Source organism: Moschus berezovskii, chromosome 5 (genome assembly GCF_049115385.1).
Source record: "Moschus berezovskii isolate FMDL1 chromosome 5, NW_MosBer_1.0, whole genome shotgun sequence".
Classification (NCBI taxonomy): domain Eukaryota; kingdom Metazoa; phylum Chordata; class Mammalia; order Artiodactyla; family Moschidae; genus Moschus; species Moschus berezovskii.
This window is the reverse complement of record NC_142464.1, coordinates 78173952-78199619: the sequence shown is the minus strand read 5'-3', so window position 1 is coordinate 78199619 and position 25668 is coordinate 78173952. Positions and strand designations below refer to the sequence as shown.

Here is a 25668-nt window from a genome sequence, read left to right as displayed (position 1 = left end):
GAGTTAGGTGAATTCGTGCCAAGCATCTGATTAGAAAGTGAGAGTTGAATATATAGGCTAAGTAAACTTTTGCTTTTAAACTGGGTTTGCCTTAGAAGTAATGATATCATATGTTATTCCAGCTGGAAGCTAGAGCTAGTAATCAGGCAAAGTAAGTTCAAGGCTAGCAATTTTGTTTCTAGCGTTTTGTGGGTCTACCAAAAAAGTTTCAAATACAGACTTTATGCCAGTGGCCAAAGGCACATCTGGGTGGGGCTTCATTTTGTGAAAAACAAGAAGGGTACAGCCATTCTGGTTTGCTTGACCAAAAGGGAAATAATAATGGTTCTTGCTTCCCTGTATGGACTGAATCTTCTATCTAAGCCTCTCCCTCTGGCTGTTTGTACTATGCTGGCCACTCCAGTGCTGGGGTTCTCTTTTTCAATTTAAACATCTGGGTTTTTAAGAATGGGAGGCAATAACACTGTCTACTTGATGTTTTCTTTTTCTAGTGTTCGTCAGTCTTGGAGAAACCAAGTCTGGCTTATGCCCCTTCACAGGATGTCTTGGGTGCAACCTAATGGCAGGTCTTTCTGAAGGAAGCCTGTGTCTGCCTGCACGCGTAGTCTCTCAGTCGAGTCAGATTCTTTTCGACCCCATGGATGGTAGCCTGCCAGGCTCCTCTGTCCATGGGATTTTTCAGACAGGAGTGCTGGAGGTGTGTTGCCGTTTGCTTCTCCAAGGGATCTTCCTGACCCAAAAATCAAACCTGCGTCTCCAGTTTCCCCTGCATTGCGGGTGGATTCTTTATCTCCTGAGCCACTGGGGAATTCAGCCTATGCCTAGGCTGGCTGAGTGTCTCAAGGACCCCAGTGCTTCACTTCCGACGTAGAATATACCTAAGGTGCGAGAGACTTGCTTAACATCACTAACGAGCAGCTGAGATTACATGGTAGGCTTGGGCCTGGGTGTGGAGAAATCTAAAAAGTTTTCTATTTTTTTACCACTCTCAAAGAGTTGCATAAAATGAATTATTTATTGAGGATTTTTTTTTTTTTAGAGGAGAACAGTACTACTGATCCTCCAAAGTAGGAGAAATATTTGTTCAGGATCTCAAGTTTCTTTCTGGTGAGGGACACTGAGGATTTGGCCATACCTGGTTTGCCTTAGCACCTTGACCAAATGTGTGTGCCTTGTTAGCCCCCTTGTTACTTCCATCATTTCTAAGGTGAGGGGCTCAAATCAGAAGAGCAAGAGGACTGAGTGGAAGCTGACCAGTCTGTCCCTTTTCCTCCAGAAAGTGTTGGCCCTTAAGAGAAGAACATTGAATGATCCGAATCTCCTAAAGCAGACATCCCTTACGAGGGGTACTGTACGTGGCACTTTTGTACCCTCTTTCAAGGAGCAGCGTTAGCTTATAACTTGCAGGATACTGTTGCAGTGTCACTTTACAAACATTATGGAAATAGTTCTTCTAGAGTAATTGATGTAATTTCATATCTGCACAGAAAAAAATCCACAACTGGGTGATTCCATGTTGGTTGTACTGTATGTCTTTAACAGGAATTTTCCCTACTGCAGTATGCAGGAACACTGTTCTTACTTTTCTTTAATCTCCTGATTTTGAGCTCTTGAAAAAAGTAACAGATAAGCAAAACAGTTGCCAATAAGCCTATTCCTAGGGACAAAAATGTGTTAAAAATTGATAGATTACCATGCTGCCACATGGAGCTATTTCTGTTATTATTATTAATTATTTTTAAATCTATTGCGGTTTGACAAAAAGAGTACAGAAGATTCCTCTTTACTTAGTCCACTTAGAGTTGATGTAGTCCTTTTTCCTTTTAAGTGAGTTGTTTTGTTCAGTGTTGCTGTTTTGTTTGATATATTAGTAAGCGTTTTCTTTGCAACCTTTTGGATTTGTAATGTTAAATGGAAAAAAAATAAGGAAATGAAATTGGAAAAACATTATTTTTAAGGTAATTTTGTTTGTCAGATTTCTTTTTTCTTTTGCTCCTATAGATTTTTTTTAAAGATTATAGTCTAAATGAGAAGAGAAAAGAAAAAGATACATTACCAATAATCCCATAAATATATCTCTTTAGAGGAAAGCTGCCTGTTTAAATAGGATAAAATACAATAACTAAGGCATGGGTTACCAGCACTCAACTGACAAGAATAGTTTCTAATGACACCCACCTGATTGAAATTCTCTTTGTGAATAATTACTATACTGATTGTGAAAAGGACTAATTCACTGTGTTCTTGCTTAACATGATAAAAGAATAGAGGAAAAAAAGGAAAATATAGATCAAATTTTAGAAGCAAAGGCATTTCACTTTTGTACAGGTGAAATTACCTCCAAATGAAGATTATTTCTTATGTACCCAGAATATAAAATCTGTCTGCTTAACCGACAGATATTTATTGGGCACCTACTAGACACCAGACACCATCTTGGCACTGAGGCTGCCTCAGTAAACAAGTAAAACAAGGTCTCTGCTGTTGTGGAGCTTATATCATATAATGAGTAAGGTCAAGCAACAGACAGTTAAATAATGAGCCTGCAGTCAGCACAGATTTTGAGCACCTTGGGACTTCCCTGGTGGTCCAGTGGTTAAGAATCCACCCTGCAATGCAGGGGACCTGGATTTGATCCTTGGTTGGGGAACTAAGATCCCACATGTAGAGGAGCAACTAGGCCCATGCGCCACAGACACTGAGCCCGCTTGCTCCCGAGCCCACACACCACAGCTCGTGAGTCTGCATGCCACAGAGAAAGATCCCACATGATGCAAGGAGATATCGTGTGCCACAACTAAGACCTGAGACAGTCAAATAAATATTTTTTAAAAGTTTGGTGTGAAGCATCCTATCAGAAGTTAAGAAGGGTTTTTAAAAAATTAGTTTTCAGTTGATGAAAGATGCATGTTTGAGCTCATGAGTGATTCCTTTTGGGTGTGCCGTAGCCCACTTCAGATGCATCCATAATATGCATGTTAGTTATAACATGAGTGATAGTTGCTTGCATCCAGCTCCTTCTGTTATAGCCACACCAACACTGACAGACTAGCATCTTAGGACTTATTTACCCATGCTTCCCCTTCACTTGGAGCTTGCTTACGTGATATATGAGGCTCACGGTGTATGTTGGTTCACTGAATGTAGTTCTTCACAGTTCGTGAGACATTTTCATCTGATTTTTGTCTCAAATTGATTCTCACCAAATCCATGTAAGTGAGGTAATTTAATGGTTGAAGCAACAGAAGATGAAAGAATTTCCATGACTACCTATGGTTTCATGGAAAATACATATATTTTTATGCACATATGAAAGAATCATGGGTCATAGACAAGCCAACTTTAAGAATACTACTTTGGACCTAAATTTCCCATTTTTGTTGTGAAAGGTCATCAAGAATGGTGTAGCTGATCTTGTCTAATGTAACTTTTCAAATTTTGTCGGATTTATGTCTTACCAAAAATTCATCATCTTTCTTTTGCCAAACCACTCTCATTTTTACCTTACACTTTGTGAAATCATTCTGAAGCTTGTACAAGATGTTTGTACTGAAATTACAAGATAATCAATCCTCAACACCACCATCATTGAGCTTTTGCTAAGTATTTTATTACTTAAATAAGACTTAAGTGCTTTATATGCACTGTTTTATTCAAACCTTACCATTCTTAGGTTGGGAAGATCTCTTGGAGAAGGAAATGACAGTCCATTCTGGTATTTGTGCCTGGGAAATTTCATGGACAGAGGAGCCTGCTGGGCTACAGTTAATGGGGTCGAAAAGAGTCAGACAGGACTCAGTGACTAAACGTCAACATACCATTCCAGCAGCTATTTAACGGATGAGGAAGTAGAAGGTTAGAGAAGTGCCAGCCTGAGGTTACATGTTGGTGGTAGAGGCTAGATTCTATCCTGCCTCTGCCCAGTCCCAAAGTTTGTGCTGTCAGCAATTATACTACACTGCTTCAAAAGGCTTTCTTGAAAATGTGAACTCAATAATGTTGTCAAGCTACATGTCTGGTATAGACCGTGAAAATCTGCCTATTTATGAAGCAATCATCTGCACATCAATTTACCAGAAAATATAAAGTCAGTCTCACTGATTTTTTAAATTTTTTGTAGAAATAAATTTCTTGTAGTTTTTTTTCAAGGAACAAGCCCCTTCACTATGTCAAATTCATTTTATTTGCTGCTTTTCAGCTATACATCATGAACGATGAGCAGTGCAAAAGGAGTAAAAAGTTTAGGCTCCGTAGTTTGAGGTTCAAAAATTGGATGTTCAACCGTAGTGAGGTTAATCCAAACAGACACAGATTTTGAGTGTTTGAAAAGGCTTTGAACTGTTGTCTTCATTTATTTCAGCACTCTCAGCTGTATTTGATTCTACCATCCATAGATGCTCATTGCTGGGAAGTACTTTAGCGGTCATCTGTGTAAGAATCCCTTTATGGCATCTTCTCTATGGATAGCTTGTGTGCGTCTATTTAAAGTCTAGATTTCTTTCTAAATATTGCATGCACAGATTTTACTCTTAGCTTTGAGGGGGTAACGTAATTGAGGCAATGGATTATTTGCTTTTTTTTTTTTTTAAAAAAAAACTTCATTATTTAAAAATTTATGTTGGTATCTGTTATGTATGGGCTTCTCCCAATGGCTCAGCAGTAAAGAATCCACCTGCAATGCAGGAGAGGCAGGAGATGTGAGTTCCATCCCTGGGGTCAGGAAGATCCCCTGGAGTAGGAAATGGCAACCCACTCCAGTATTCTTGCCTGGAAATCCCACGGACAGAGGACCCTGGTGGGCTACAAAGAGTCGGACACAACTTAGTGACTGAGCATGGAGATGCACTCTTATATACAATGCTATTTTCTCAAACTGTACTTCATTTTGTCATCTTTCCATGGCTGAAATTACATTTGGTGCTCTTTTATACAAGATTATTGAATGGTGATAGGAAGGATCTTTATTATTGAAGGACCATGGATACTCAAACTCAACCAAGAGGCCAGAAGAGATGCTTGCAGAGGCCACCCATACTAGCTACCTTTCTATTCTGGCAGCTGCATGCTCCATCTTTTCCCTCAGGAAGACAGAATAGTAAAAAGACATGAGAAAATCCAAGACATCCTTAACAGCTAGATCTCCCCAGTATACCTCTCTCTGGGGGCTTCCATTTTTCCCCTGGGGTTAATAACCTAGAGCAAATATAATCATCTGACCACTGTGCAAAGAGTGTGTTAAAAATAATTTTGTTGGTGGTAGAGGGGTTTTGTAGGACAGTTGGTTTGCGGTAGTAGCAGTGGGTGTCCTAAGGAGATTCTTAGCCACAGTGATCTTAATGTGCACCTCCAGTTATTTCATTGTCCTCTGTGTCTTCGCCCATGCTGTTTGCTTTTACTAGATCATTTCCTCTGCTTATCTAGAATACCCTCCCTGCTCCTTCAAGTTCAAATTAGCTGTCTTTCCTTGGATGCTTCCTGTCAGTTTTGCTGATCACCCTGTCTTCTTATTGCCTAGTTTATTTTCATCTACTAAGCTCTCTGTGGGTGGGGATCCTGCATTTTTTGTTTATTGCTGTTTTTCCACATAGTAGCTGTTCAATAAAGATTTCCTCTTGACTTGTCAATTTAATGCTATGTCATTCTGAATTCCAGTGAATGATTTTTTTAAAAAATTTGCTTAAACTATGCTTAAAAATAGCCAATAGAGACATGAAAAAAAGTAATGCTGATTGAAACACTTGTCCATTTTAGCCTACATTATTTTACTACCAATATATGTATCAATAATACTTGTTAATGTTTTCTAGTACTTTTTGTTTTTGTTCTTGTATTTCCCATTTTAATTCAGTAATAATCACTACCTTTCCCTGCTATAAAATAGTTCAGGAATAGACGCTGTAGTATTTTAGTGTATTAATAAATTTTGTTTATTTAATGAAAGCAGTACCATAAGCCCTGGAAAAACAAAGAATAATAAATGGGCAAAAGCAATTGGTGCCTTTTTATTACTGTGTAAAAATGGTATATTGAAAACCAAAACCAAAATAAGTCTACTATAAAATATTGGTAAACATATGTTTTATCTAGGAATAGGGAAAGTGTTAGGGCTTCCCTGGTGGCTCAGCTGGTAAAGAATCTGCCTGCAATGTAGGAGACCTAGGTTTGATCCCTGTGTTGGGAAGATCCCCTGGAGAAGGGAAAGGCTACCCACTCCAGTACTCTGGCATGGAGAATTCCTTGGACTGTATAGTCCGTGGGGTCACAAAGAGTCGAACACGACTGAGCGAATTTCACTTTCTTTTTCTTTCACTATAGCTTAGTGTGTAAGAGAAAGGACTTTAAAATCAGTTGGTCCATCTGAATTTTGATCTGAATATTGCCTTTGACACCTAGCAAGTGAACTTACAGGAAATTATTACCTCATTAAGCCTCAGTTTCCTCATCTATAAATTGGAAGGGCTGATAATAATAACAAACTCATTAAATCTTTAGAATACAAAAATTTACTTAAAGTACCCTTTGCCAATCACATGAAAACTGCAAAAAGTTTTCACCATTATCACTACCCTTAAAATTTTTATATTGGATGTTGGTAAATTAAAAATCCCATAAAGGGCAAGCAAAATAGGAAAAACACTGCCATAAAGATGAAGATTGATATACATGACATGGCGCTTCCCAGGTGGCTCAGTGGTAAAGAATCTCCCTGCTTATGCAGGAAACACAGGAGACGCAGGTTCAATCCCTGGGTCAGGAAAATTCCCTGGAAAAGGAAATGAAAACCCACTCCAGTATTCTTGCCTGGGAAATCCCATGGATAGAGAAGCCTGTCAGACTACAGTCCATGGGGTCACAAAGAGTTGGACACTACTTGGTGGACACAACTTAGTGACTAAATAACAGCAATACATGACATGAAACTAATCCACTCATAAATAAGAGAAACGTAACAATTCAGTGGGAGAAAAAATAGTTTAAAAATGTGACCAACCATTATCCAAATGAAGAAATAACTGTGGTTAGAGAGCATGTGAAAAAATATTCACCTTTCCTAGTTAAAAAAAAAAAAGTAAACTTAAGCTACACTGAAAAGCAATTTACCACTTGAAATTAACAAAGATTAACAATTGATAATTTAGTGTTGGGCAGAATTCAATGTCATGATCAAGAAACATTACTCTTGGGAAGATGAATTTTGTCAAAGCGCTTTACAATGTATGGTGAGACTCTTAAAATTTATACTTTTCCTGGTAATTTCACTTCTGGTAACTAATCTTAAGGGCACAATCAGAGATGCTGTTATGATTTACTTTGATATGTATTTGTTGCAGTTTTATTTATAATGATGAAGAATTAAGAACAGCCTAACTATCCCAGGTGGCACAGTTGTAAAGAATCTGCCTGCAAATACAGGAGACGCAAGAGATGTGGGTTTGACTCCTGGGTCAGGAAGATCCCCTGGAGTAGGAAATGGTAACCCACTCCAATATTCTTGCCTGGAAGATTCCATGGATAGAGGAACCTGGTGGGCTACAGTTCATGGGGTCACAAAGAGTCAATGCTGAGTGACTCAGCACATACACACACAAATATTCCACAGTAGAATGGTAGAATGCAGTATGTAGTCATTAAAAATCAAGTTATTGAAAAACATTTTTGATGAGGGTGAGAAAATGTTAATCGTGTAACGCTAATGGAATAAGAGTTTAATCATGGATATGAAAAACAAAACTGTGTATAGTATGAATCCAACTCTTAAATAACAACAACAAAGGATGAAGAAAGTAAAGAAGGTTAGGTACATAGACAAAATTAGAAGAAACAATGGAAAAAATACATGGGAATGCTTATCATAGTTTTCAGTTTGTAGTGGGCTTTCCAGTTACCTATTGTTGCAGCAGCAAAACTACCCCAAAATTTAGTGTCTTAAAACAAGCATTTTATTATAGCTCACAATTATTTTGTATGGCAGGATTTTAAGCTGTAATCAGCTGGGCAGTTCTCTGACTGTTTGCGACCCCATGGAAGGACCGCAACCTTCCAGGCGCCTCTGTCTGTGGAATTCTCCAAGCAAGAATACTGGAGTGGGTAGCCATTCCCTTCTCCAGGGATCTTCTCAACCCAAGGATCGAACGTGGGTCTCCTGCACTGCAGAGGATTCTTTACCATATGAGCCATCAGGGGAGCCCAACTTTCAGCTGGACAGTTCTTCAGCTCCATGTAGCAGCAAATGAGGTGACTTGGTGGTGGTAGTATTCAACTGGGAGGGAGGCTGAAATAGCGATCCTAGGCACTGACAGTCACATGTCTGGGCCTGAAGGGAACAGCTGGGAGGATGAATTCAGCTGCAGCTACACATGACCTCATCACATGGCAGTCTCAGGGGGCTCAGACTTCTTATGGGGTAGGCTCAGGTCTTCCTGGGAAAATGTTCCAGGGAAACTGGTGGAAGCTGCTGGGCTTCTTATTCTAATAACCTAGCCTTGGAAGTCCCAGAAATTGTTTCTATTAACCAGCCCAGGATCAAGGAGATAAAACTGGACTTCAGAAGGGGAGGAGAAGCAAAGGATTTGTGACTATCTTTAGTCTACCTCAATTGAGTGATTTTTATTTCCTCGTTTCTGTAAAGTCTATAATGCAAATGTATTTTTGTGTACATTTATAAGAGCTCATTATATATTACGTTTATAAGTTTGAGTGAAATAGTTCCCATAAAATACTTAACAGTGTATCTGGCATAAATAAGATGCCAGCCGCCATCAGTATTATCTTTATTCCTTTCTCATTAGAATAGAAATGTATTCGTGGGTTTATTCACTAATTGAAAAAGGCTCATTGAAAAAGTCTTTAAAAAGAAAAGACATAATTTTGCTTGGGCAGGCCAGATAAGATCTCATGAGCAGTTGATTCTTAAATAATGTTTTGAAGGACAAAAGGGAATTCACCAGTTTGGGAAGAGTGGGTAAGGCACTCAGGGTAGTAGGAGATGTGTATTCAGACATGGACTCCGGGTAGTGCATGGGTGCTGGAGAATCTTTAAGTGTGCAGCATTCGAATATGAAATGCACATTTAGGGAGCAAAGGGCTGAGGATAAGATTAAATTCAAGAGATAATCCAGAATCAGAGTATATAGGTTTTAGTGACTGATTAGCTCTAACAACTCCTTGAGAGTTATAGCAAATAAATGTATCTGTTCCCTGGTTAAAGCTTTGGTATCTGTTCCTGATTCAGTTTTCTTTCTTTTAACTTTAGCATGAATTGTATGTGAAAAGGACAAAATTCAGAGCTAGTAATAAACTACACATGGATAAATTTCCTTTCAAACCAAAAAGATAAAGAGTTCGGAAAAATGACTGGCTAAGCTGTATTTCTTGGTTTAAAAGTAAAATGATTAATATATACATATATTTTTCAGAAAGTCAGCAACCGAAGACTTGTCCATCATCTCAGAGTGGCTGTTCCAGCCTTTTGAGCTTATTAGCTCCATTCTTTTGTCCCAGGTCTCATACTCATGTGCCATATGGCTTCCACATCTGGTGACCAGTCCATGCTCTTTTAGGGGCGAAAAACAAAATTTCCTTTGAGGTACTACATAAATACATTTCTGTAGAATCTGCTACTGCCCTTGTCTGTAAATATCTGGGTCCCAAATTAAATGCATAAAGCTGAAATTGTATTACTTTTCAAAGATAACAGTGATTAAATAAGACACAATACAAATTAGGGCTTTAAACTTTCTGGCACTAGTTCTTTTCTTCCAGCTTATTACTTGTGATGATAGCCCTTTGATGTTTTGACATATCTCTGAAATTGTGACTAAATATGGTAACCAAAGCTAGTACTGGCTTATTGTACTGGCAAGTAATTCAGAATCAATATTATAGGGAAAAAAATGTTATTTGGAAAAGTTCTAAATTTAATGAATTTAATTTTTATCTTTTTTTCTCCTTAACTGCCATTAAAGTAGTTATCATAAGTTATTAAACCAAATAAAAACTTCAAATAAGAAGTTAGTTCAAGATATCATTAACAAATATTTATCACAATATTTTAAAAATTTATCGTAGATATCCACTGTCCCATGGATAAAAATGACAATTAAGCTTTTCAGCAACCGCTTATACTGGTATGTTCTGCAGTCATTTAAAAATAATTTCTTCCACCAAAGCTTTGAGAAGAATGCTGAAGCACACATATGTGCAAGACCATGCTGGTAACACAATCAGAGTTCTGTGTTTCAACACCAGGGTTTTTATTCTCTTCTTAATTCGTTGAGTCACTGTTGCTTCTCTCACTGTTTTAGAACATGATTAAAATTTGTACCATTTTTCCTGTGTTAAAGAAACAAAGTGGGGAAAAGCTGGAAAGACATAATCCAGATAAGATGGTTGTATTGAAACAGATTTTTCCAAAGTGTTAACTGATGTTGTAAAAAGCTGTTTTAGTAATAAGCCAAATGGGAAAACAATGTGGTCAGGAAACTCGGTGATACTGAAATTTGACTCTCTCAAAGTCATGTCAGGTACCAGGAACAAAGGGGCATGATGAACAGAATCAGTCCCATGTGTTGGTAAAATAGTTTTTTTTTGTTTTGTTTTTATTCCTTTGCTGCCTCTTCTTGTAGCCTCCCATGGTGTTGATGGGGGTCAAGGCCTGGCTCTGGTAGAACTTCTGGTTTCTCCCCATTCTTAAGCTCCTCATCACCACCGTCCAGCAATGTTAATCTTGTTTCACCTTCCTCTAACTTGCCCCCCGGTGATGCCATTTTGGTCTTAGCTTGTTTTTTTTTTTTCCTATTACAATGAATGTCTTGATTTTAAATTCATTTAAGTAATAAGTAAAAAAAGTAAGCAAGCAATCAGTGCAATCACATTCTAAAAGTTGTATGTAAAATCTTGGAAATACCTGTTGGATGGGGATTCATATTATAAATCACCATTGAAAAAGGAGTTAGAGATGGGGAGGCATAAACATCCCAAACTGTTGTAATATTCTTAAGAGTAGATAGCTACTCTTAACAAGGGTTTTTATTTGACTTTTTTTTTTTTTGGTTCCGAGGCAGAGTCTTGACAAAATTAAAAATGCATGGGAGTATTTTTTATTTTTTTTTTTAGTCTCAACAGGCAAAGACTCCTGTGAATGGGAGTCAGGAGACCTGATTTTCAGTCTTTAAACCCTTTGCTTTTTCGTTTCTTCATCAGTCAAACACAAACATTATTTTCTTTCCTTCTTTCCTCATGGAAATGCTCTAATAATCAATATTATGTGACTTCCAAGTCTCCAAGAAGAGTTGCTTTATCTTTTTAGTCCCACCCACCCCCATTTCTCAGTTGTTTAATTGGGCTGACTTTGGGGTGGTCCTGGTCATTAGGAATAATGTATGCACTGCATTAGGCATGGTGCCTGCTAGGTCATGGGTCCTCAAAAGAGAGATTTGACCATTGCAGTTACTGCTGTTGCGCCTGCTATTACTATGTTACTGTTACGAGTGCTATCATTACTTCCTTATTTCCCAGGACTTTGTCAATACTAGTTCTTTTCATGATTAAAATAAACATCATGATATGGCTGAGATTCACTTGCACCACTTCCTGCAAAGGAAGTTTTGTTCGTTTTATTGAAAAGGAAAGAGAAGATAACATTTCAAATACCCCTACATATAATTTAGCATTTCAAATTTTTTATTTAGGTAAGGCATGTTTATTTTCTTAGAGACAGTCCCCCTCCTCTAGACTGTCAGCAGTAGAATCAGTCAGTACTGGCTAAGTCTCTGGGACTCTTGTTCTGTATGTGAAGCCTTGAAGTTGACCTCTGAATCAGCAAAGATACTGATTTATGGTTAGTAATATGGTTTTTCCCGTGGTCATGTATGGATGTGAGAGTTGGACTGTGAAGAAAGCTGATCGCCGAAGAATTGATGCTTTTGAACTGTGGTGCTGGAGAAGACTTGTGAGAGTCCCTTGGACTGCAGAGAGATCCAACCAGTCCATTCTAGAGAAGATCAATCCTGGGTGTTCATTGGAAGGATTGATGCTAAAGCTGAAACGCCAATACTTTGGCCAACTCATGCGACGAGTTGACTCACTGGAAAAGAGTCTGATGCTAGGAGGGATTAGGGGTGGGAGGAGAAGGGGACGACAGAGAATGAGATGGCTGGATGGCATCACCTACTCGATGGACATGAGTTTGAGTGAACTCCGGAAGTTGGTGCTGGACAGGGAGGCCTGGCGTGCTGTGATTCATGGGGTCGCAAAGAGTCGGACACGACTGAGAGACTGAACTGAACTGAAGATGTTATTGTTAACTGCTTTATTGTATCTAATGCTGTAAAATTCTGCATGTGTGTACTTGTATATGATCTTTAAATAACTCAATACCCAACTATATTTCATATAATAATATTCTTTATATTTCTGATAATTTGTTCAGTTCAGTTTCAGTTCAGTTCAGTCGCTCAGTCGTGTCCGACTCTTTGCGACCCCATGAATCACAGCATGCCAGGCCTCCCTGTCCATCACCAACTCCCAGAGTTCACTCAAACTCATGTACATAGAGTCGGTGATTGTTAGAATATATTAAATATAGACACACAGAAAGTGCTCAGTTATTAATTTCAGCAAATACTTATTGAGTGCCTACTTTGTTTCTAATACTCATGTTCCATCTGGTAGGACTAGAACAGTGAATATTACAAAATCCCTTCTCTGATAGAATGCACATTCTAGTTAAGGAAACAGACAATAAACAAACATATAAAGCAATTATGATACTGAGCTTATAAATGGGTCGGGTTGTCTATAGCTCTATTCCATTGTTTGCTGCCTCTGCTCTACTGGCTTTGAATACTTTGAGTAACACTATTTGTGATAAGTGCTCTGATGAAAAATGAATCTAGGTGGGAGAAATAAATACTGGGGGCTGGGGAAGCTGTCATATATCATGTGGTGAAGGCTGGACATTTCTGAAGTGACCTCTGAGTGGAAAGCTGAATGAAGAGAGCGTGTGAGCCATGAGGCCATCTAGGGAAAGAGTGTTCCAGGTAGAGGCGGCAGGAAGGGCCGAAACTCTGGCGCAGATTGGAGGCCATAGCTGGGGAGTGAGTGTCAGGGAGTGGGGGTGAGCTCAGGTATGGTGAGGAGGGGCAGATTTTGAGACCCTGTAGGCTCTAGTGCTAGTGGTGGTGGTAGTAACTATTATCATCAATGGTTATTATTAATAATTATTATTGGTATTTTGATCTTCAGTTCAGTTCAGTTCAGTCGCTCAGTCGTGTCCGACTCTCCACAACCCCATGAATTACAGCACGCCAGGCCTCCCTGTCCATCACCAACTCCCGGAGTACACTCAAACTCATGTCCACAGAGTCGGCGATGCCATCCAGCAATCTCATTCTCCGTCGTCCCCTTCTCCTCCCGCCCCCAACCTTTCCCAGCATCAGAGTCTTTTCCAGTGAGTCAACTCGTCGCATGAGGTGGCCAAAGTATTGCAGTTTCAGCTTTAGCATCAGTCCCTCCAATGAACATCCAGGATTGATCTCCTTTAGAATGGACTGGTTGGATCTCCTTGCAGTATAAGGGACTCTCAAGAGTCTTCTCCAACACCACAGTTCAAAAGCATCGATTCTTCGGCAATCAGCTTTCTTCACAGTCCAACTCTCACATCCATACATGACCACGGGAAAAACCATTGCCAGTAGATTTTCAATAATGTTAAACACTGGGGGAAAATACACATGGCATTATTAATTGAATGAATGAAAAATATTTAAGAACTCTTTGAAGAAGAATTCCACTGGTACTCTTATATCCTACGCCATTTGCTTGTGCATCTTAATTGTTAAATTTTCTTTTAGTTTGAAGTAGCATGAAGTTTTTATGTATGAGCTCTTAAGAGTTGTGACAGAGAACTTTTTTATAGAACCTAACTAAAGGCAGGTGGACTTTGCAGGCCCCACTCACTCTGGTTTGAATTTCAGCCCTCTCTTTGTAACAAAAGTCAGGTCCCTGAAGAGAAGTGAATTAAGTCAGAGGTGTTGTTTTTTCTAATTCTATTCCAAAGGTTTTTTTTGGAGTTTTTGTTTTGGCATTGTGCATCTCCAAGAGGAATTTTTTCCCCATACACCTGCAGCAATAAAAAGTAAAAGGATTGTGAACTTGAGTTCTATCTTAACTCTTCATCTCTTCATGCTTATGCTAGAGACAATTACATCTAAATGCTTTTGTGCAGTTGGGTTTTTTTGGACGGTAAGCTTTGTAAAAAGATAGTACTTTTAATTCTAAACCTGCTAAATAATTCTAGTATAATCACCACTGTTAGAAACTATTTATGTGTACCACATGTGCTTAAACATACTTCATTTATCATTATTACAGAAGCGTTTTAATATTTTAACAGTCGAAAGAGCCATATTGAATACATTCAGGCTGAATATTTTTCTTGGCCTGCTGTCTACCAGCACCTAATTATCTGTGGATTTTTTTTTTTAATCAACTGTATTTGCTAACAAGATAGAAAAAGTAGAATGTGCTGGTTAAAATATATATATATTGATGTAATCATTGCAAATGAGTTAAGGTTCACTTGTAAAGCAGGATTTGAATGATTCAATTGGTTTCCTTTAAAAAACTGCCATCATTTCAAAAGAACAAATGACTCCTTGTAGCCATTGTATAAAAATAACTAAACTCCATGTCTAAAGTGAACAGTTTTCTTTGTATTTTAATCAGTATTAGTCATTTGTCTTTAATTCCTTATCTCTTTCCCCTCCATCCCAGTTCCCCATCTCCTTAATACTTTATTGTGCTGTTCTCTGGTCATGTGCAGATAGCCTTTGCTTTCTTTTGGTTCGGATACTCTCTTCAGCCCCTTCTGGACTGTGTTGTTGGTTTGGAAAGGGAGATGGGCAGATTTTTCCTGACAAGCTAATTGCTTTCATCATGGTTGTGTCAGTAGATGCACTGAGAAACACCACGCTAAACATTTACAGTTTAGTCGCTAAGTTATGTCTGACTCTTTTGCGGCCCCATGAACTGTAGCCCGCCAGGCTTCTCTGTCCATGGAATTTCCCAGACAAGAATACTGGAGTGGGTTGTCATTTCTTTCTCCAGGGGATCTTCCAGACCCAGGGATCAAACCTGCGTCTGCTGCTTTGGCAGGCGGATTCTTTACTCCTGAGCCACCTAGGAAGCCCCAAGCCAATCACACTTCCCGCATTTTGTATTGCTTTGACCCTTTCAAGTCCTTTTAAAGCTATATGATCCATGGTTAACTTTACCAACTTCAGGGAAGGAAAAGAGCATTTGGTTTTGAGGGGAGGAGAATGTTTTCCCAACAGTGAATTCTGCTAAGTGCTAGAATTTTCTTTTTCCCCAGCAGAAGGAATACAGGTGTCATGCCTGAATAATTTAAAATTCAGCTGGAGGAAGTTTAGCTTGGGCATATACCACCCATCTGATATCATAAGACATCCAAACAATGGAAGGAAAAGTGAAGGTGAAGTAGTGAAATAGGAAGTAGAAAATAGCCTCATTAAGCCTAAAGTTCAGAATTTTCCACAGTTTATTGTGATCCACACAGTCAAAGGCTTTGGCATAGTCAATGAAGCAGAAATAGATGTTTTTCTGGAACTCTCTTGCTTTCTCCATGATCCAGCGGATGTTGGCAATTTGATCTCTGGTGCCTCTGCCTTTTCTGAAACCTGCTTGAACATCTCCAATACTTTGGCCACCTCATACGACGAGTTGACTCACTGGAAAAGAGTCTGATGCTGGGAGGGATTGGGGGTGGGAGGAGACGGGGACGACAGAGAATGAGATGGCTGGATGGCATCACCGACTCGATGGACATGAGTTTGAGTGAACTCCGGGAGTTGGTGACGGACAGGGAGGCCTGGCGTGCTGTGATTCATGGGATCGCAGAGAGTCGGACACGACTGAGCGACTGAACTGAATTGAACTGAACTGAAGCCTAAAGTTCAGTCTCCTTAGTTGACAGTTTTGACCTTTCGGTTTATAGTTTAAACTTGTGGATCTCAAACTTTATGATCATGAACTTCTTTGAATTCTTAAACATTATTATGGACCCCAAAGAGCTTTTGTTTATATGGGTTCTATCTGTTGATTATTAGACATCTTATAAATTTTTAAAACATTCCTTAAAAGCAATAATAATATATGTTTGCATGTTAATATAAATAGCATGTTTTTCATGGAAAATAACTTTTTCAAAAAAACATTTAGTGAGAAGAGTGGCAGTGTTTTACATTTTACGAATCTCTTTAAAATGTCTGGCTTAATAGAAGACAGCTGGATTCTCCTATCTGCTTCTGCATTCAATCTGTTGTCATATCACACGTTACATAGCTTCTGGAAAACTTCACCCTATGCTCCTGAGAGAATGAGTGAAAAAAAGGCAAATAATGTCTTAGTATTATTATGAAAATAATTTTGACCTTGTGGACCCCCTGAAAAGGTTCCCCAGCGTCCCTTAACCACAGTCTGAGAACTGCTGGCCTTGACAGATTTTTCTAGTCACACTCTTGTGTCAGCTCCCCATGCAGCTTCTTAGTATTAACACGTCAGCCTGTTCTTCTCCCCACTCCCACCCACCTATGCCCCAGCTGCCCATAGTTTGGAGACCAGAATTTTAAGCATTAGAGTCGAATGTAATCTACCCAGTACTTGTGTCTATCATGGAAGGGTTCACCTCCAGATATTATGAAAATAACAAAAGAGTGAATTGAGAATGAATGAACCCACTTTATGAAGTTACAGCTATATTTGAAGTCTTATCCATGGTGATCAGGGCCAGGAGATGACTGTTTAATTTAAAAAGCAGTTCATAAGAGAGAAACATAAAAAGATTCATCCACACATCAGCGTTTAAAAACTTATATAAAGCTTATCTGTTCATTCACCAATCTTTTCATGTAGTGTCAGGTCTTCTCTTTAAGTAAGGATTGGAGTTCTCCATCCTATTTTTTGCATAAACCACATTCAAAATGCATCATCTACTGTTTCTAGCTTTGAGATTTTAGAATGTGGAGTAAGATCTACAAACACTGGTCTGTCCTTTCTCTGTGATGTAGTTTCTTGAGGACAGAGATCACTCCTTATCGTCTTTTTCCTAGTCTTAACACCGCGTCTGACGACAATAGATACTCTTCACAATATTGATCGCGTCTGTAGTGTGGGGATACATCCATGAATGAATGAAGCAGAATGAAATTCATGATAAATTCTTTCTGACTCCACTGTTAGCAATAAGGGAGGAGCAGATAAGTGGACATTCTTGTATTCTAAGAGGAACAGACTATTAATTTTGTGCTTCCACTTCACCTTCATCCTGAATTTTCATTGAAAGGACTGATGCTGAAGCTGGAGCTCCAGTACTTTGGCCACCTGATGTGAAGACCCGATTCACTAGACAAGACCCTGATGCTGAAAAAGATTGAGGGCAACAGAGGATGAGATGGTTGGATGGCATTACTGACTCGATGGACATGAATTTGAGCAAACTCCAGGAGAAGGACAGGGAAGCCTGGTGTGCTGCAGTTCATGGGGTTGCAAAAAGTCAGACATGACTTAGTGACTGAACAACATCAACTTCATCTTTAAAGAAAGTTACCACATTTTCCCATGTCAGCTTCCAATTTTTGAGGTGTACAGGGATCAACCAAAGTCAGACTTCTATTCAAAAGGGCAGGCTTGCTGGCTGCTATGCCTTCTTGTCTACCTTGATCAATGATATGGGAGGACGCATTAAGGTCTAAGCTTTTGAATTGTTGATATTGTGTTAGTAACTCCATAGACTTTGTTTGATTGGGGCATGTGTACCCCCTGATGTTATGCAACCTCCTTAGGCTCATAATCTCCCGCAGTGTACTGTACCTGAGACTTCCCGTGGTTTACCACTGAGTGTACTAAGTCTGGAGATTTCCCTCAGATCCTCGCCAGCTGTCACAAACAACCCCCGCTTCACAGCAACTGGAAATGCAGCTGTGGGGTGAGAGGTCAGGGATGGAAAGTTGGAGGAAGAACGTGGCCATTGCCCTCCCAGGGACTGAGCAAGTCTGAACCATCCCTTCAAGTCCACAGAAAACAGTGCCCATTTGTCTCATGATGGAATACAAGGCATGTGTGCCATCAGCCTGCCAGCCATGGTGCAGTGTGGAACACGTGGCTGGGAGTCAGAAGACTGGGTTTGCACACTGGCTGTGCCACAAACCCAGGTTTGGGGACCTTGGGTAGGTGACCTAGCTTTGCTGAGCTTTGCTTTCTTTTTCTGTAAAATGGGATCAATTATAATAGCAATGTCACAGATTATTTTGATTATTATTTAGAGGGACAACTTGTCGGAAAGTGTATGATACACACTGAATTCTTCAATAAATGTTTGTAGAGCGATTGCTGATATATCTGCAATACCCACTTGTTGCTTCACAGATAAAACTATTGTTTCCAATGTCAAGTTTTCCTTTTAGAACATAATCGGTGTTAAATGTGATTATTTGTTGCTGTAACTACTTAACACTTTCTATTACTGACTTTTCAAACCACTCAGCCACATTTTTGTTTGTTCATGATCTATTTCTGTTATTTAAGTTTGGCCTCTTTGAGCATTGGAGATTATTGATTTTGTCAACACAATAATTTTTAAAATGTGAAGTATGAACATTCTTTTTTTAAAAAACCCTCCCCACCTCCTTTCCTACTTTTTTATTTTCACTTTTTGCAAAAGTTCCCAGGTTTGCCGTCTTTAGGACTAGGCACTAGACACACATGGGTTAACATTGGTTCCCACTTTTTTGGAAGTTCCAAACTTCATGTCCTTTATTTTATCTATTAGAAGTTTTCTCAATATTTCCAGCTAGTTTCAAAAACTTGAAGGATTGCAAAGAGAGTGGATTAAGAACCAAAGAAATAAAGGTATTTAAAGGCAAATGATGTGGAAGGAGCATGGCTTCATGTACTTTTCACCACTTTATAACTGTATGATTCTGGACAAGTTACTTCCCTGAGACTTTTTTTTCCCCCCAGTTTTGGAGAAAGGAATTGCACCCATATCACACAGTTTTTTGAAGCAAAAATAAGATAGTGTGTACAACAGCATTTGGCTTGTAAATAACACAATCATGTTTAGCATGCACTAAGGACAGTCCTTTGATTCTTGAAACTCTTTCCTCATTGACCTTCCTCTCTTACTCATACAGAAGTTTTAGTTTTCATGTCTTTGTTAATTTAATTTTTAGCAGAGTAATACATGAGTATAATTTTTATAAATCAGATACAGTCATCACTTTGAACAGTAGCAAAAATCACTGTAAAAAGTGACTGAAGCTGTGCAAAGCAACTTCAACAATCAATGAGAAAAGTTACAGTTGTCCCATGACCTGTAACTTTTTTTTTTTTGTCAAAACTGACAACTCATCTACTTTTGCTTATATAAGGGTAAATTAATATTTATTTCCTGCATTGTAATTTGAAATATTAGAAACATTGAGAATTGTGGGGGGTTTTTGGCTAAAAAATTTATCAAGAGTAGTTGGAACATTGCTTGTCTTCTTCTGTAACTTACAGTGTGGAGCAAGCATCTTTTCTGTGCCTTGGTGAATATCATGCTCCTTTCTAAGTCTGGAGCAGCTTCCAACATTTTATCCTCTGTACTTTCAGTGTTATGACTGCCTCTGCGAGTTCCTTTAACGTGAAGTTTTTTGCGTGTGTCACTCCCTCTGGACCATCTTTGTCCTCCTGGTGACCACTTCCCTCACTTACGTGGTTAAGTTTACCTTCACTAATATCTGTTGGCTGCATATGTGGAATTTCTTGAATGGCAGCAGTATCAACATTCTCAAAGTCAGCTCTTCTTTCTGTAATTACATCAGCACTCTATTTGAACTTCATTTCTAGTGTTATCCTGTTTTATTTGCTGCACTTTCATCTTTTGGGACTAATTTCTACTTTCAGATATCCATTTTTGTAAAATGTCAGGTGAATTCATCACTCGCAGACAAGGAGGCAACACCACTACATACTTTGCTGTCTGTGTGTGAACCGAGTAACATGTGTGCAGTAGCCAGTCACCAGCAAACTTTGAAAGAACTGATGTGACTGTCCTCTGACCATGATGCATGTGTGTTTTTTGTGCAGTGTTTGTGGACCAACGAACTCACAATGAAGTTTCTACAGTTATTCATGGTAATATACTGAAATCTGAGTTGTGTTTTGGGAAACTGAGGCTATTAATTAGTGTTAATAACACCTAGACAAATAATGTACACAGCTGAGCCTTGTAATATACTGTGATTAGGTTTACCTTTTTACTTTCTGCTTTTCTAGAGTTAAGAAATAACTTTTTAATTTGTTGTTTGATTTGTACCAATTAACTTTTTGTACACGTTTCAAAAAATTTTTTTTGTTTTTTTTAGTCCTGTAGTTATAATTATCCATAAGATTAATCACATCAGAGTCAGGGTTTCAATTTTTTTGTTGTTGTTGCTTTTGTTTTAAACCTCCATTCTCAAGAATTCTTTGTGAGTGTGTTTGTATAGGGGTGTATATGTGTTCTGTATGTTATAATTATTTTTAAAATATCATTTTTTCTTTGTTTTATAGCTCCATTATCTTCTTTCTGCATAATTTTTCCACAGTGCCTTTTTTCCCTGTAAGTTATTTTTTCCTCCACCTTCCTTGTCTAAAGTTTTCCTCAGATGTTGGATATTCCTGATAGGAAAGGTTAAGAATAGATGTCCAGCCAGCTGATTGGACATGCTGAACCTATGGTAGGTTTGCAAATTAGAAGTTTACTCTTAAGTGGTCAGGTGAGTTGTTTGTTGATAAACCATCTGGATTAGCAGTAGGTCTTTGCTAGAAGTATTCCCCCAAGGGTTCTCTTCCAGTTTCCTTCATGGAGTGGGAAAGGTTCATTTCTTCTGAGAGTCACTTAGAAGAAAGGGTGGTATCTTAGTCCATTCAGACTGCTATAGCAAAATGCCACCGACTAGGTAGTTCACATAAACAACAGAAGTTTATTTTCCACAGTTTTGGAGGCTGAGGGGTGTAAGATCACAGTGCCCACATGGTTACCTTTTGGTGAAGTCTGTCTTTTTGGTTTATGACCAGCATCTTTTTGCTATGTCCTTACATAGTGGAAGGGGCGAGGGATCTCTCTGGAGCACTAATCCCATTCAGGAGGGCTGAACCCTCATGACTTAAGAACCTCCCAAAGGTCACACCTCCTGATACCATCATCTTTAGAAGTTAAGACTTTCAACGTATGAATTATGTTGACCCAAACAGCCGACCATACCAGGTAGGTAGTGTCAGCATCCGGCTTTTGGTGTGCAATCAATTAATTCCTATGTCTTTGTCAGCCCATCTCTAGACCAAAGCCCTCTGCTTTACTGTCTCCAGAGAATAAACCTCTCGTCTGCTGCCAGCCTGAGGGAGGGGCAGCTGCCAAGTGACGTAGAGTGTTAGAGGGGACTCAGTTTTATCACACCTATTATTAATGTACCCCAGTTCCCTCCCAATTGCTGGAGAACCTCTTGCTGCCATTTGCTGAGCCTTTTGTGGATTCTGCGATGTTAAGTAGGTTTGCTTCTTATAATAGCTTTGCCACTAGTTAGGGCCTGGCTTTTCTTTTGTTTTTTGCCACTCTTCATGGCATGTGGAATTGTAGTTCCTCAAGCAAGGATGGAACCCTCACCTCCTACATTAGAAGAATGAAGTCTTAACCACTGGACCGTCAGGGAAATCCCAGGGCTCGGCTTCCGTGGTTCTCCCAAATCGTTTAACACTTACACATTGACTTTCAAGCTTCCAACATTTTGTTGCTGTTATTTCTTCGGTGGCTTTTTCTTTGTATATGTGGGTTTATTTATTAAAATTACAAAACCTTTCTTTTTCTGTTACCTTTCTTGGGTAGTTTCAGTAGGGCTTTAGTGAGTAGCTTACTTAGAGATAAATGTTTAATCCACCATCTGAACCCTGAATTCCTGTGATCTTTCTAAAATTGAAAAATCTGACTTAGGAATCTTCAGTTATGTTCTATGATCTCACTAGAGTCAAATACAAACTAAAAGGGAATATGTGTCTTGTCAGGATGCTTTTTGACTAGGTAAATGAGAAATGTCTTAAATAATAAGGAAAATACATTATTGTTAGAAGGAAAATGCTGCTCCATTCTCTTGTCCCAAATGACAGCATTTATAGATGAAATGATGCTTGCCTTTGGAGAACTGAGTGGTTATATCAGGTTTGCTACAGAACAGAACCTTAGCTCCTGTATCCTACTTAAGATGACTTTGGCAAGGATATTTTGGCTGGTGAGAAACTAATTAGAAGATGAGACAATTTTACATACACTTCAAATGACCCAGAGTTTCAAACAGATGTTTCAAGGAAATGCATACCTGTTTAGCCAATTACTTTGTTGCAACTGTCACAGGCTCTTTTGTACAATAATTATGAAGAATTATGTCCCAGCTGGCAACAGAAATGTACATTGTTTAGCTCAATTTGGAGGAAGTTTGGTGGTAATTAGAGACCCAGTTGTTCTGTTAAGCCTTGAAAAAGGAAACTATCACAGTTGAGAAGACCTTGATGAAAGGCATAGGGGCAGATCACATTCTTTAAGAGGCATACACAGTCGAGTCTTGAAGGATCATATATGCACACACATATACATGCAGTCAAAAAAGCTCTAACTACAAAACAACTTAAACAGAAGTGGAGAAGTAGAGAAAGAAATAACCTCTACCATAACTTGAAGCACTGAAATTTAAATTTAAATGTATCAATAATCGCATGAATTCTTGCTGGCTTCTCCTGATGTCTCAATAATTTTTTTTAGGATCCCTTTATGAACCTTAAAAGTATTGCTTTATATCTCTGTAAAGGAATAGTTTTAATATTGAATTTTTCAGTAGAATTATTAGGTTGGTGGGGGAAATGCTTGTTTGAATCTATAATATTTTGCTCTCTTAAAGCAAGTAAGCGAACAAATCTTTGAGTCAAAATTAGAGACAAAGATACACATAAACACTTAAGACTGTATAAAGCTTGATTCTTTTAAGGTCAAATAATTAGTTATTGTTTTGCTTAGTGACCTTAAGGCTTTTGTATAAATTTATGTCCAGTCACTCAAATATACAGAATTTAGAGAAAGCCATATGGATTACCATTATGTATGATAAAAAAATTTCCATTATGTATCTAGGTTTTATTCTTAGTACCTGGCCAAGAATATGCTATTTTCCTCTACAAACTCCCAAAGCATAGTAAGTCATTGGAAGCCAAGCGTTCAGTGCAAACAGTTTCAGTTTCCATATTTCCTTGCAGGCCAGCCAAGAGCCATCCTAGGCAAGAGCAAAGAAGTTGATTTCTAGAAAATATGAATACATTCTTGTAAATATTTTCCTACCCCATATTTTTGAAATTAACATCAATTAACTGGGTCACATTGACTTGTGTTTATAAACCAGCTCTGCATTTCATTTTAAACCAAGATGAAATATTCTATTTTTTTTAACCAGCTCCCAATGTGATATTTACAATAAAGAACATCTGGATATTTGCAACTGGAGAAGTATTCATTCTTTTGAAATATGACATTTAATAAATAGTTCTCCTTCCACTGCTAAGTAACTGTCAGCATGTCTCCGATATTTAGGTGTTCTTTTTCATAAAAGCATTTCCTTTTTGTATTATTTAAGACATCTTAATATTGTAGGTAGGTGGTAAAAAAGCAAGTTGGACATCAGGAGGAAAAAATCTAAAATTTATAATAAATTAGGATAATTATGCCAACATGATTAAATCTTAATGAAGAATAATGGTTCTTTTTCCTCCCTTGGTCAGTCAGGCCTTGGTTCAAGTGCGAGCATGATGTTACAATACTGCCCCCTACTGTATAACTTTACTGGGCCCTTTCAAAGGAACATTAAGAGAAAAACAGGAGAAACTAAATGATGACGGGGGCAAGTATATCTTATTACGTTTGGCATTTTAAAAGCATACTCTGATGAACGGTTTAGGCCCTTTAAATGCAGAAATCTAGAATAATAATAAAATATATACTTTTGTTTCTCAGTTTGTGTTCTTTTGAATTAACATCTTTGCTGCTCTGTTCCTTTTGTTAAAAAGAGGAAACTTTCCTCCCCTGACATACTTTGAGAAGATTGATCTTACTAGGGGTTTTGTGAATGTGTTTTTGTTTTAATTTGTCTTGGTTTCAAGGAATTTTGCATCTTTGAAAAAAAGCACACAGGGTATCTTTGAGGCTGGATAAAGAATGATGCTGTTGTCTATCTTTGGTATTTTGAATAACGGGAATGAGCCTTGGAGTAAAATATATCAACTCAACCAATCATATCTTGGAGTTTATCCAATCTTAAACTGTCTGTAAACAACTCTGTATTCTTTTACGTTGAGTAAAGCTACAAATACATGTGAACAACCCTTTGGCATGAATACGATTTAGGTTGCCTTTTTGTTTTATTTTTTGAAAAGTTGAAAAAATTTTTCCTTTTTTATGGATACTGCTTTAACAAAATGATTCTGATGACATTTCTTTTGCCAATGCATATTTTCTGACATTAAAAAACAAATCAAAAGCCACTTATCGTATGAATCATTGTTAAAGTCAGCAGTAATCCACTGCGTAAAATCTCCCTGTGAAGACGCAGAGGCTGGGGGCTTCAACCTGGAGCACATTAAATTAGTTCCAGTCCCTCACGAATGGGCTTCGCCTGGCTTGCTTAGGCAGGCAAAACGGAAACAGGCAGTTTATAACGCAAGGTCGGCTTGAAAAACCAGGGGGTTCATTGGAGGAAGATTTATATCCCCCACTTATATAAACATTACAAATGTGGACTGCAAGTAGGAGGGAAACCTTTATCGAAATCTCTTCAAGAGCTTTTTCATTGTGAGTAAAATGGACAGCTTGCACTGTTGTTTGAAGATACGCCAGGAGTTCGACAATCATCTTTTTCACTGCTTCGCCTGATTAAAATGTAGCATTGTGAAGACTAACCAGACCACCTACTTTTAATTTATTTTCCTGATGAGACTATGTTGGCATCAAAAATGGAGTAAAAAAACTCTGTGCCAAAGGAGAAAATAGTCATTCCAGGATTTTTTTTTTAAAGACAGTATATTTATATGAACACTTGGGGAAAAGGGAATCTGGATGTCCATTTATATCACCTCCTAATTGAATATGATTTTTATATATAAACACTATCCTAGATTTCATGTTGTCTTTAGGATTGTAATAGAACACAGATGAGGCTTGAAATATTTGGCCCAATAAAATAAGAAAGGCTGCAAGGAAAGATTACCAGTTGAGATTAGAGTTGCTATTTATTTGATATTTTGCATATGGTAACTTTGAATCCATGAGCTAAATTTCTGTTTTTCTCTCATTTGTTTTTATCTTAAAAATAACTTTAAGACCTTTAAAATTTCCATAAAACTGTACTTTCCTTTGCCCCAAACTTGTCGAACAGGGCCCTAAGACCAAGTTATCTTTTTTCTTTAGGCTCGTTAGCAGTATTTTCATGGCAAATAGGATCACTTCATGGCGAATAGAAGGGGAAACAATGGAAACAGTGAGGGACTTTATTTTCTTGGGCTCCAAAATCACTGCAGATGTTGACTACAGTCGTG

At 38.3% G+C, this 25668-nt stretch overlaps 1 protein-coding gene across 3 annotated transcripts in view; it reads left to right on the top strand.

Moving 5' to 3' along the window:
* The window catches only part of SCFD2 (sec1 family domain containing 2), a 416000-nt gene that overhangs the window by 85604 nt on the left and 304728 nt on the right, over positions 1-25668 (top strand). The gene's annotated exons all lie outside the window — the stretch shown is intronic.